Genomic DNA, 13,139 nt, shown 5'->3' with positions numbered 1-13,139 from the left:
CATCCTGTGCCAAGCACCATGATGTTGCCTGCCTAACACGCCATACCCATATTAGCAAAAGGCTCGTGACTTCAGTTACTCCAGGCAGGACTTGTTATAAAATCCTTTTGTTATCCAACTTGATGTTTGAAAAACAGTTGGTACCCAACCAATTACTATGATATTAAAATTATGAGTGATAAGGTGGAATACATCGCCACAGCTCTCTGTTTATTCTCTTATCTAGGCCCTCAGACCATATGCAAGCATCAAGTCTGACAGTTAGACCTACCTTATTCCCAAAGTAGTCTCAGAAAGTCAAATTTCAATTGGGAATGATATGAAGTTACAGAAGAAGCTCTCTGGAGTAGGAGGGATAGAAAGCGGAAACTGTTTGGGGGGAAACAATGTCCGGCAGGTACACTGACAAACCTGGTAACATCAAATTAGGGTAGAGAATGGGGGCGAGCAAAGATCTGGAGTTTGGAAATAGAAACAAGAGGACAAAATACATATTGCTGCTACCCCAATCTAGAAAGTTTTCACATCTTTCACACCCTTTATAAAGACAACAGAAAGTCTGAAATTCCTCTTACAAAGTAAGTCTCGCAAAGCTGCCAGGCAGGACCTGCAGTCCGTCCTATCTGCTCCAGGAAAGGTGACTCAGGCCTGGGCGCTCCAGAAGCCAGACAAAGGGGGCATTCAGACATTACCAGATGGAGCAAAGAAAATGCACTTCAGTTCCTCTAATTCCGCACAAGTTCCTTATTTACGGTTTTCTTTCAAATAACACTGCTGGGCGTTGTTGGGATAATACTCTCACGTCAGGAGCTTCTCTGTTTTTTAACTGAAGTATAGTCAGTTTACAATGTTGTGTCAATTTCTGGTGTACAGCCTAATAGTTCAGTAAAGGAGTCTCTCTCTTGAGGTATCAGACAGGAGGAATTAAGAAAGAAAGAGGCAAGGAAAGCAAACGCCTTTCCTATCATGGGACTAGGGGCACCGGCTAATCCTACCTGCCAGGAAGAAAGGAACTGGGACAATACAAAACATGCTAGATGTCCTAGCTCTTCGGTTTAGGTCCCTCTTGATAATTATAAAGAACCCAGTCCTTGTAGGGGACGGTATAGCTCAGTGGTAGAATGTATGCATAGCATGCATGAGGTCATGAGTTCAATTCCCAGTGCATCCATTACAAGTAAGTAAATACCTAATTATCTACCCCCCCACCAAAAAAGTAAATAAAACACAAGCTTAAAAGGCATATTCTATAAAAAAAAAATCAAGAACCTAGCCCCAAGCCAAGATCACACAATCAAAAAGGGGTATCGAAGGACAGTGGCCCTTGGTCCCAGCAAATAAGACTTACACTTTAGCTTTAAGTGTGATTCCCACAGAGTGACTTCCAGAGCTTTAAATATTCCTGAATCCCACAATTTGCCCAACCTAAAAATGGATATAGCATTTCTTATCAACAGCTTTTGTGCTTCACTGAGGCAGATCTCTCCAATGAGGACACACTAGGCGTGCCCATTCTGCCCAGATCTCCTTTGACACCCTCACAGCAAAGAAAGGGAGAGCTAGAATCAATCTGGCATGACACATACTGCTATTCAGGCTTCTCGTTTCGCATCTGAAAAGACTGAGACCAAGAGATCTAATGAAGGACTTGTCCAGGGTCAAGACCAAGTAGGCACAGATTTCAGGCTAGAATATTGTAGTATTATTTCTATCACATTAAACCACCATCAACCACCATCTTATTCCTGTGCAAACTAATTTCATCTCTTCAACTAGATTAAAATCTCTTTGACAACAAGAGCTTTATCTTTCCCTAGTAATCTCAGGTGCCTGTGCCATAACACACAGTGCCAAGCTAAAACATCTGGGAAGAACACTGAAGTGTTTCCTGACCAGCTCTTGCCTTACTCTTTATTAAGGATCTAGCTTGCATGCTCTGCTAGCAGCATCCAGTGACAAGCTCCACCACACATGAACATTCTGGACTGTCCTTTTGCATTTATTTGTAGTGTATTTACTTGAAAGACAGGACTGAACCGTGTTGTATTTCCTGCATGGATTTCAATGCCCAGCAGGAGCCCAAAACAAATGGATTCTAATCCAAGTCTCAACTCACCAACACACGTCACAGAAATTTTGGCTACTTCTGGGGAAGTTGATTACTCCACCTTCCCTTGAAACAATTTCTTTTCCTGGCTCCCATTCTTGACTCTTTGGGGAGAATTCTAGCCATAAGGGCATTTGAACTGACATCTTTAAGAAAGGCCATAGTGACTAATGACATCTTTACCTCACAAATGTTTTAATGTTGGTATAAAGAAGACACTTGAATGGAGCTAGTGGCTGGAGCTAGGTGTAATCTTTTAAACCTTGCAATTTAAGGAATCCATCATCACCTATCATTAAAATAGCCCATCTGAGACTTATAGAAAAGGATTGCCAATCCCCTTGCCAAAAAGAATAGAAGAGTCACTAATTCTAATGATATTCTGACATACCCAAAAAGCAAGCCAGTATTTTGGCCTAAATAGATGCTCTCATCTAAAAAGGAATTGCTGATGGACATCTGGTTTGTTTCCAGTTTGGGTTATTACATTTAAAGCTACCATGAACACACATGCACAAGCCCGTGCATGGACACATGCTCCCATTTCTCTTGGATAAATATCTAGAAATGGAATGGTTGGACTACATATGTTTAACATTTTAAAAAACTGCCAACCTGTCTTCCAAAGTGACTGTACCATTTTACATTCCCACCAGTAGTATGTCCAGAGTTCCAGTTCCCCTATATCCTTATCAACACTTGATATGGTCAGTCTTTTCAATTTTAGTCATTCTTACAGTTATATAGTGGTATCTCATTGTGACCTTAACTTGCATTTTTCCTAATGACTAATGATATTGAATATCTTCTCATGTGCTTATTTGTCACCCATATATCTTCTTTGGTGAACTATCTGTTCAAATCTTTTGCCCACTTTTCAAATTGGACTGTATGTTTTCTTATTATCATATTTTGAGGGTTCTTTATATATTCTGGATCCAAGTCCTTCAGACAAGACTGTCGATAGCAGTTGCTTCCCTTACAGACAAAACGTCTTACCGATTTCCTCAAACCTCTCCCTCACCCCATCAGTCTCTCCTCCCCTGCTGTGGTAGCAGTATGATCTAAATATCTAAATAAACAAACAGGCAATATGGTTGTTGAGCGCCCATGACTCTGTCTGATCACAGTTGATCAGGAAGCTGGATGTCCTCCCATACCGGCGACTGCTACTCAGGGCCATTTTATACTCACACAGTCCTGCAAGGAGTTAACATAAATATGTTTCTTCTTTAAAGATACCCTATCTTAAATCAGTAGTTCTCAACAGGGGACAATTTTGCCTCCTACAGAACATCTGGCAGCGTCCAGAAACATTTCTGTTTCAGATCAGCCCCCCTCAAAAGAGAATTTTGTAGAAACCCTGTTTTAAATCTACTTTCAGGTACTATTTTTAGATAAAGTAATACAGTGCAATAGAAATACTGATTTAGGAGCCAGGAAATCTGGGTTCTTCTCCTAGCTCTGTCTCTAACTACTTGTTAGTGTTCAAGCAAAGCACCTAAACTCTCAAAGTCGCAAATTCCTCATCTGTAGAATGTAACCTAAATTGTCTCTAAGTTCTCCAGTTTCAAAGAAATACAACCCTGTGACTGTTTATTCAAAACCACACACAACTTGGAGCAGTCATGAAAATATCCTTAGGTTTTCCATCCTTAAGGAGTTTAACAAGATGGTAGCAAATGTTTGTTCAAGGGAATAATTCCTGAGAATGTTCCTCATGCAAAAGGATGGCTATCAACTGCTCACCTCAACAGGGACCCCAGTCAAAGAGGGGAAGACAAGATGAGATCCTGGCACCTGCCAGCAGGGTTCAGATGTTCCCAGAATAGAACCTGCCCCACTGAGCTGGATCCTTCTATCTTCCCTTCCATACATCTTCTTTGGTGAAGTGTCTATGTCTGCTTTAGTTCTGACATCTTGATTAGTTCAACTGTTTGCAAAAGTCTCTACAGTGTCTTTGCTTCACCCCAAGTCACTCAACTTCAATGATGTAAAGATGAACTCAAGTGCAAATGTGACTTGCAGAGCAGAGCATGTGAAAACCCTTCCAGAGCCAATTTGCCTAGCAGATACAGTTTCCAACTCAGAAGTGAGATGGTGCCAGTGATACAGTGTCTTTGAAGATCCTGACAGAGCTCTGATAGGAGGAAAGTCACCTCCTAAGGGCACCCTGGGACTCACCTCGGTGAAACAGCAGGCTCCCTGCCGGCCCAGGTAACACAAGTGCTGAATCCTAATCAAGTTTCTGCCACTCATGCCCCCTTTGGGGGGTACTAAGATCCTCACCAATTCTTACAACAGCTGTTTTGCAGGTTAAATGAGGTTGAAAATTGCTCCTAAGGGTCCCTGCAAAAATAGACAGCTAACATCCTGGACAGCCCAGGGGTAAAGTTCTTTCATTTCTAACTGATTAAAAAATTACAAACATTAATTAAGGAAGAAGATTTACCAGGAACACTTGCCTTTCAAAAGTAATCCCAAGAGCTGCCCATAGATATTTCTGGTGAAAGCACGATGATTTCCACCATAACTGACACATTAAGTGGAGGAGCAAGGTCAACCCCGGCTAAGGAAGAGATTTTGCTCTTCCAGCAACTGAAAGGAGACTCTGCACTCCTTGCTGTCTCCGTTTCCAACAGGATGACAGTAACTGGGATGCACTGTTAACCACTGTCGTCTCTCCTCTCTGTTGTTCTGTGAAAAGAAAGGAAGGCTTCCTTTATTCATACCCACAGCAAAACAAGGAAGCAAAGGTGAGACACAATGTAGAAAGTGAATACCTTGGTCTCTGATAGGAAACGTTCCCAGGCAATAGCCCACACCCGTTGCCCCTCAACATCACCTCCTTTGTTTGCTTGCAACTACCCCAGAGCTTGAGGGAACCCTGAGGAGCATGCTTCTCTCTTCCAGCTGCAGCCTGGGGACCGGGCACTGGGGACTAACCTCACCTCAGTCCCCGGTCTGCCACCATAACCACTCAGCAGACACGCCTGAAGCAAAGCCACTGCAGAGACTTTTGCAAACAGCTGAACTAATCAGGATGCCAGGACTAAAGCAGAGACCACTATTCATCACCAGCTTGAAGGCTGAGAACAGTCGGCTCCATTAGTGACGGCCGTAACTTCTAGTTAATCAGGCTCCAGCACTGCCTGCTGTGTGGTGGGTGTGTGTGTGTTTGTGTCTGTGTGTGCGTGTGCGTGCGTGTATGTATGTGTGTATGGAGCGGGGATGTCAGTTCAAACACAAAGCAGCATGCAAAAATCAAGATTTCTTTATTAAATTGCTTACTTCACTTTTTCTCTTCTACTTTTGCCTGTCCCTTCCTTCATCGAGGCCAGTTAGCAATAAAAGCTGAGAGATACCTGGGACTGTTATGTTCAGTGCTGAACCAGAGTATTTAAGCAATTTCTCCTCTCAGGATTTAAGCCCCATCTCCACTGGGTGCCCTGAGGTGCCGCTGCCCTCAGTTCTTGGAGGCTGACTATCCCAGTGGCTAGTTCTATATAACAAATCACAACATCTATAACATGACCACCTTTTTATCTTGCTCACACTTTCATGGGTCAGAAATGTGACAGAGGCTAGGCAGTTCTTACTTGGGGTTCTCATGCAGCTACAGTAAGAAGCTGGCTAGAGCTGCAGTCATCTGAAGGTCCGAGGCGGCTGAGTGTCCAAGATGGCTCGCTCACAAAGCTGGCAGCTGATGCTGGCTCTCCACTGGGAGCCCAGCCGGAGCTGTCAACCAGGGTCCCCACACGTGGCCTCTCCGCTACGGCTGTATCAGGCTAGTTGGACTTCTTGCTTGGCAGCTAGCTTCCATCAGAGTGAGGGATAGTTGTCTGGCGTTTTCTTGGACCCGGACCCAGAAGTCCCACAACCTCAGAAGTCACACATTTCCACTGCATTCTACAGGTTATAAGTGAGTCCCTGAGGTCAGCCCAGATACCAGAGGAGTAGTCCTAGATCTCATCTCTCAATGGCATGTGTGTCAAAGAATCTGCAGGCATGTTTTAAAATCCCCACACTAACCTGGTTTAAATCCCCACCTACCTGAGGTCAGGAAGTGTGCCTTGTTCACGACTGTCTCTCTCACACACAGCAGAGTGGCTGGCACATAACAGATGCTCAATAAACAGATGTTGAATGAATGAATGAATGAGCTTCCAGAGTAGGAATCTTTATTTTTTTAAGATGAAAAGTTGTTTCCTTCCACTTGTTTTTGTTTTTGTTTTTCACTGCTGTGCTGGAGATACAACATTCAGCTTTCACAGGATTGCGGTTAGGAATAAATGAGATAATTTACAAGGGAGGATCTTCATCTTCCCAGACTTGCTGGAAAAGACGAGAAATGGCACCACGTGGCTGGTCTCTCATTGTTCACAAGGCTGCAGTGCAAACCCCCTTGTCCAGGCTGACATCTGTCACCCTGTCTCTATGGGCTTCCCTTCCCATCTCTGCCCAGTCAATCTTTGGAGGCCTGTCTCCATCTTGGGTTCTTTCCAGAGAGGCAGGGTGGGGATTAATAACCTGGAGCCTGAGTGCAAATCCTGTCTTTCCTATTCTGCAGTGTAGTCTTGGACAAGTTACTCAAATTCTGTCTCATTTGCATCTGATGCAAAACAAATATTTTCATAGTCTCTACCTCATACAATTGTTGTGAGGATTACATGAATTCACTACACGCTGAGTGCTCAGGTCACCTAGCATTTAATAAGTGGAATTGCTATAATTACCACTCTAGCCTTCGCCATCTCCCTCTCCTCTGAACTCTGTGCTCTACCCATAATGAACATCCTTTAGATTCCCCAAAATGCAGTGTTTTATTGCACTTCTGTGCCTTTCACATGTAGCTTCCTCTCAAAAGGATTAACCTTAAAGCACTCAGAGCAGCACCTGGCACATGCTAAGCCCTATCTCAGTGTTGGCAACTATGATGTTGCTTGCAATGCTCTTCTCTTTCCCACCTTTCCTCTCTTCCCCTTGGCTGCCTAATTCCTAGTCATCTTTCAAGTCTCATTTCAGATGTTTCTTTCCAAGAAGCTTTCCCTTCCATCCCAAATCTAGGTTAATTGTCTTTCCAATCAAGGTCACTGCTGGTCACTTCTCCAAGGCAGCACATGTCTTGAGGAGTGGAGCATGGGCTGGATTCCAGCCTCCACTCACCCCTTCAGCCAAGAGCCCTTGAGAAGCCCCACCCTGCCTCCAGATTGTACCCATTGCATTTATCATTCTCCACTGTATTTAGCCCTTGATTTGTCTGTATCCTTTCAGCAGACTGTAAACTCTGCAAGAGCAGGGTCATGATTGCTGCAAACGATTGCTCCAATACCTCAGATACCACTGAGTACTTAATAGGTGCTCAGCAAACACTTGTTGAATAAATGAATGGACCATGAAGAAAGGACCATGTGCCTTGTATCCTTCCCTTGTGGTCGTTTATATCTTCCAGTGTCCCAGTGTAAGCACAAAGCCACTCAATAACACACGCAAAGCTTTATCATTACCCTTATGTTTGTAGTTTCTATTCTTCTGAGTCAGAGGAAGAGACAGGGAGGCTTCCAGACCCTTCTTTGCCAGGGACAGTGTAACTCAGGCTCCAGCTGGAAAGAGTTGAGGGCCCTCATCCTGGTGGCTTATGGAACTTCTGCAAATGCAACCCCCCCAATTAAATGGCAAAGGGCTACTCTAGGGTCCAAATGAACTTGCCCCGGCTTGGGCAGAATGTGTACACCTGAAATATTTCCCTGCATGGTTTAAAAGGCACTGGATGGGAATGCTTCCCCAGCCATTGCCCACAGGTCCAGAAGGCAGGAATCCCAGTCGGGTGCCAGACAAGTAGGTGTGCCTCGATACACCCACCTGTCACGTGGCGCTGCAGGAACCAGACGTGGGCCATTCTGGAAGTTACATGGTCCTACATGTAGTAAGTTGGCAGTATTTGTGGCATATCAAAAAGGAGAGACTACAAGGGAGTTTAACCTGGGTGGATACAGTATGGGTTTCAGTCAGCATCTCTAGGGTGAGAGGTAAGCAAATGTGCCAGGAAGATGCCAAGATGCAAAGCTGCTAGGTGGTGGGAGCAGCACCAGTCTAGGTACCAGGAAGCCTGGTCAGAGCTCTGGCTCCACTTCACTGAGACAAATCACCTTCCCTCTGCATCTGTGTTCCTACGTGTTGGACGGCAAGGCAGTGGTCTTTCTACTTCCTGGAATTATTTTGAAAATTAAATCAGAAAACATAAAAGCAATTCAAAAGTAAATCATTTATCCCTTTCCACCCTTTTCCATGAAAAAGAATATGAAAACAAATATATATATGTGTATGTATGACTGAACAATTACGCTGTTCACTAGAAATTGACACAACATTGTAAACTGACTATGCTTCAATTTAAAAAAAAGTAAATTATTATGTAAGTTCTTATTATCATTGATGTTGTATAACTCCTCTGCAATGTCACCCTAATTCGAAGCTGCTTTCTGACTGGCATCCTCTCCTGCTGTCCTCATCCTGCACAATGATCTCTAGCAGCCCTTTTATCTTAGCCAGTGATGTGTGACTCCTTTAGGTACATCCCCAGCTTCCTTGGGGGCAATGATCCCATCAGGTTATTTTCTTGGGTCCTTATGGCTCATAGCACAGCACTTGGCATACAGGAGGCTCACTGAATACTTGTGTAATTTAATATAAGCACGTGTGTGTATGTATCCGTGCACACGCATACATGCTCACCCTTCAGATCCTCAGAGGATCTGGCCATTGGAACCACAAAGAAATTCCTTTGGTCACAGGCACCAGAGGGCAATGTTATTGTATGTCAAATTTCATTACACTCACAACAGAGCTCCAAAACCTTGGCAGATGTAGTCCACTGAGTTTTAGAAATATCTGATGTTTTAAAATCCAATCCAACCCAATAACTGAGAAAAAAGGAACTTGCAATAGGAGAATATGATCCCAACAATGGTTACTTCACAGACACGTTCCTTACAAGAGCCTCCTCGGCTCACCTACAGGCACTTGCCCACGCCACCAGAGGCCATCTGGGGCTTATATGTGATTTGGCTTCAGTAACTTTCTTACAGTACAAGAATTATCAACACAATCATGGCCAGTAAAAGGTGGTCTATTACGTAAAACAGATGTTAAAGCCAAAAGTCATAGAAAATAATGTGCATACCTTAAAACATTTTATTTAAATAGAAACATATCAATGTATGCTTATTCACTGATATTTTTATTTAGATTGGAGAGCTTACCTCCAGGTATGGGCCCACAGATTAATTTCCCAAAGTCTTTCTTGTATAAATAGTATATTGACTGATTTCTAGTTTTCCTTTCTTCCAAGTAGATTTAGAACTTAAAGATCTTTGCTAAGTAAATGCAAAGGTTTCTGGATGCAGAAACTGTCCAAGGTTTTTAGTTTCCCCCCAACCTTTTTATTGTCATCTTCTTCATACCTAATTCATTGGTAACTTCTTTTGTAGCAACTCACTTCTATAAATTTTGCTCAAAACACTCAACTTAGTTTTACAAACACAGCAAATATAGGCGACTAGATGTTAAGCACATAGCAGAATGCCTAGTACATAGTAAGTGCTCAATGAGTACTAGCTATCTTCCCCACTCACTTCATTTACGTAATGATTACATTACTCAGCTACAATTACAAATTTAACTGGCACAAACAGGTTTGGAAACTTACACAACTGGCTGTTAGTACACAGTCAGCCCAAATGCAGGGAGCAGAATCGTGGTGGCAATTATGACAACAGGAACACAAATACGTAGCAGCAGGAGCCACGAGTATGTTTCGCAAGAGGAATGGAGACCAGCAAGTGACTGAGTGAGTTAAATGGAGGTCACTTGAGAGCTGCTGCTCTGATTAAGTCGTTCAAGTCTCTTACACTTGTCTATGGACGCCCTCCCCAACCAGGGCCACGGGTAGGGTAGCACAGGCTGGGACCTGCACAAAGGCACCCAACCAAGGGGGAGAGTGAAGACTGAAACCCTCTGCAAGCACAGGGCTGGGTCCACCCAGAGAAAGAGGCACTTCTCCCTCATTCCCACACCCATTCCCCCTCCTTCTGCCCCCAGCCTGCCTCCCACCCTGTGTTCTCTTCATTCAAACCCCTGTGTTACTCAGAACACAAATTAGGCAGGACTACAGGATTAATGCACTGCAGTATACTATAAATGACGCCTTCATTAAAAACAACAGCACAGTCAGATAAAGAGATGCCTGCATATGCAATGTGATCGGTTCTTTCAGGCCTGGCTCCCACTACCTGGGGCGGCAGCGACACAGCACTGAGCCTAGCTGTGTGCCTGGCCGTGAGCCAAGTGCTTCACACGCGTCTTCCTTTCGCCCTCAGAGACAGACAAAGAGGCTGGAAAGGATTCGCATTTCTCTAAAGGACCAAAAATGACAGCAACGTAACAGTTTTTATTTAGAGAGTGCACTTAAATTTTTCAAAATATAAAGCTGAAACTTTCCCTGCAAAGTCTCCCTTTTAGTATGATAGCTGGTAAGTGTTAGAACAGGTGGTCTGTGTCCATTTGAGTTGAGCATTCTTTTAGTAATAAAGGACTTGATTATGCTTTAATTCTCTAGACTTCAATTCCATCCTCATTAATCAACTGTCAGTTGCCTGCATCAGTTTCAGGCAGAGGTAGGAGAGTTAATCCAAAATCACGTGCTTTCATATCTAGATTGAACAGCATCTTCACCAAACCCAGCACCCAGCTGAAAAAGGAATTGTTTCCCAGCGGGTCTTAATGCCCATGTAAATCCCTGTGCAAAACGGGGAAACAGAGATGGAAAGTAAGTGACTGACTTGTAGAGGGCTGGAAAGCAAATCCAAATTTCCAGACCTGTAATCCCAGAGTCTGCACTGCCTTCCCAGGTTCCAATTTTATAGTTAAATAGCTTAGCAAGGGCTTTACTGGTTTGAAGTCAACATTAGTAGACATTAGGCTCTGCCAGCCCAATCCTCGGCCCTCTGTCTCCAGTGAGAATTTGCCCAGTGAAAATGTCAACATCAGTGCTCCCTTAGGGACCTTAGCTTTCAGTCTGAAGCTCTTGAAAAGACCTCATTAACTCAGGACTTCCTGCTACCAAGAAATATTCAAGAACTCTCTCCAGCCAAGGTGAGCTGGCCTTAGCTGTAAGCGGGAAATGAACTGGCTCAACTCACCACCCTCTCCACAGACACCAAGACACATTCAACAGAACATACATGGCTAGCCAAGGCTCTGGTGAGCGCGTTATGATCAAGATGCCACCACTTCCGCTCGCAAGTAAGCAACGATTCAGCCATATGAGGCTGCTCTGATACCTCAGGGGGAGGGGAAGACAGGTGAGCGAGGCAGCAGGACCTGAATGCAGAGCAGGCTGGTGGAAGGAGGCCTGAAACCAGCAAGCCTCTTCTGCAACCAGTGGACCAGTCCGTGAGCTGTGGGTTTCAGTTTAGAGAGACTATCTCTAAACAATGAAAACAGTCAGAAGGGAGAGTGGAGAAACAGCAGACTCCCGCCCCAAAACCTGGAGTGTTCTTTTTCAGAAGGTAAAGGGTGGAGAGAGGAGTCAGAGGACCACTGGAAGAACAGACTTGTCCTACCCCCTCACAGCTTATCAGGGCAGCATCTGAGGAAAGTGTGCGCTGTAATGGCAGACAGAGGACCCATGGGAGTAAAAGGCTAGGTCCACGAGTTACTCCCTGGGTACTCTTGGGCACACTGCTCAGGCTTGTAGCAATTCAGCCTTGGAAATACGAATGGCATGCTGTGAGGGATAAGTCGGCTAAAAATATTTTCCTGGGATTAAGTGAGATAGCATCTGTAAAGCATCTAACAAAGATTCGGGCATTTGTAAGGGCTCAACATAATGCTAGTTTTGTTATTAGTAACTGAGGAAAAATGTTGGCATGCTGCATAGGATACGGTAGGTGTTCGAAACTATTGGTCAGTATTAGAAATTTGGAGAGTTACCAGCGCAGGGAATGTGGAGATGAACTGACCTTCAGCACTGAAGACAGGAAGGAGCCAGATGAGCAGAAGTCAAAGATCTCTGAGGAGGAAATCAGTGATGAAATCAAAGACTCTGACACACAGCAGGTGATCAACAAACATCTTTGGAATGAGTGAAAACCTAAGCAACTAAGTTATAGCTGCATTTACAACATGACACTAAGCTGGGACTGGGAGAGGTGACATGAAATACAGACTCTGCTCCTAGCCAACTCTGGGGGTCCTTCTGGCCTCAGTTTCTTGTCTCTAAAAGATGGGACCAAATGAACCCCATGTCTCTTACAGCTCTCAGATTCTCTATGTCTGTGACTCATTCAACTGACAAGTGTCGGCAAATGATCTAACCACGTGTATGCATACGTGTGTGCATGAGGTGTGCATGGAAACACAGTCCTGTTAGGAGTGCATGTGACAGGCAAGTTCTCCTTGTACATCAGCCCCATGGGGACCAAGAGACGGAATGTCAGGAATTAACCACCATCACCTTTTCGTAACTGTCTCTTTGCCTTTAATCACTGCCACGCACACAGGCCTGGTTTTAATTAGTCAGAGCAGTGACTGCATCAGTCCAGCCACCAAAGCTTTGATCTACCCATGGGGCACGTTTCTGCACGGCTGACCACACTCCAAGAGCCTGAAACATAAACCAGCAAAAGCCTTTGACAGTTCAGCCTTGACAAGGCTCCGAATGGCCCCTTACAGGTATGTGCAACAGTGAGGGCCCACAGAGGGGCAGAGGCCAAGGAGAGGGCGGTGGAGAAAGGCAGTGAAAGCTCATTGCGAAAGCACCAACAACAGCACCAGGGAAGGCTTCCCTGCTTAGGGAAGCTCTTAAATGCGTGTTGGTTGCTACATATGCAATGTAATCGTGATGGAGAGAAAAATGTTCTGTTGTAGGCAGATGACTCAGAATCAGTTCACATTCTGGTTTAGCTGAGTGAATCTTTCCAGGAGGGGAAGGCTCGCAGCATCAGGTCCTCAGTTGACACATCACGACAAG

The 13,139-nt window shown here is 44.4% G+C and overlaps 1 protein-coding gene across 4 annotated transcripts in view; it reads right to left on the bottom strand.

Annotated features, from left to right (window-relative positions):
* The window catches only part of C21H1orf226 (chromosome 21 C1orf226 homolog), a 281,417-nt gene that overhangs the window by 125,962 nt on the left and 142,316 nt on the right, over nucleotides 1-13,139 (bottom strand). For 2 of the 4 annotated variants that reach the window (XM_074349721.1, XM_074349722.1), the window contains exon 3: nucleotides 12,130-12,179. The exons of the other annotated variants lie outside the window; for them this stretch is intronic. The gene's annotated coding sequence lies outside the window, so the exon portion shown is untranslated. The remainder of the gene's footprint in view (nucleotides 1-12,129; nucleotides 12,180-13,139) is intronic. 4 annotated transcript variants of the gene reach the window in all.

The sequence above is a fragment of the Camelus bactrianus genome, chromosome 21 (genome assembly GCF_048773025.1).
Source record: "Camelus bactrianus isolate YW-2024 breed Bactrian camel chromosome 21, ASM4877302v1, whole genome shotgun sequence".
Lineage (NCBI taxonomy): Eukaryota > Metazoa > Chordata > Mammalia > Artiodactyla > Camelidae > Camelus > Camelus bactrianus.
This window is presented reverse-complemented; position numbering and strand designations above follow the sequence as displayed.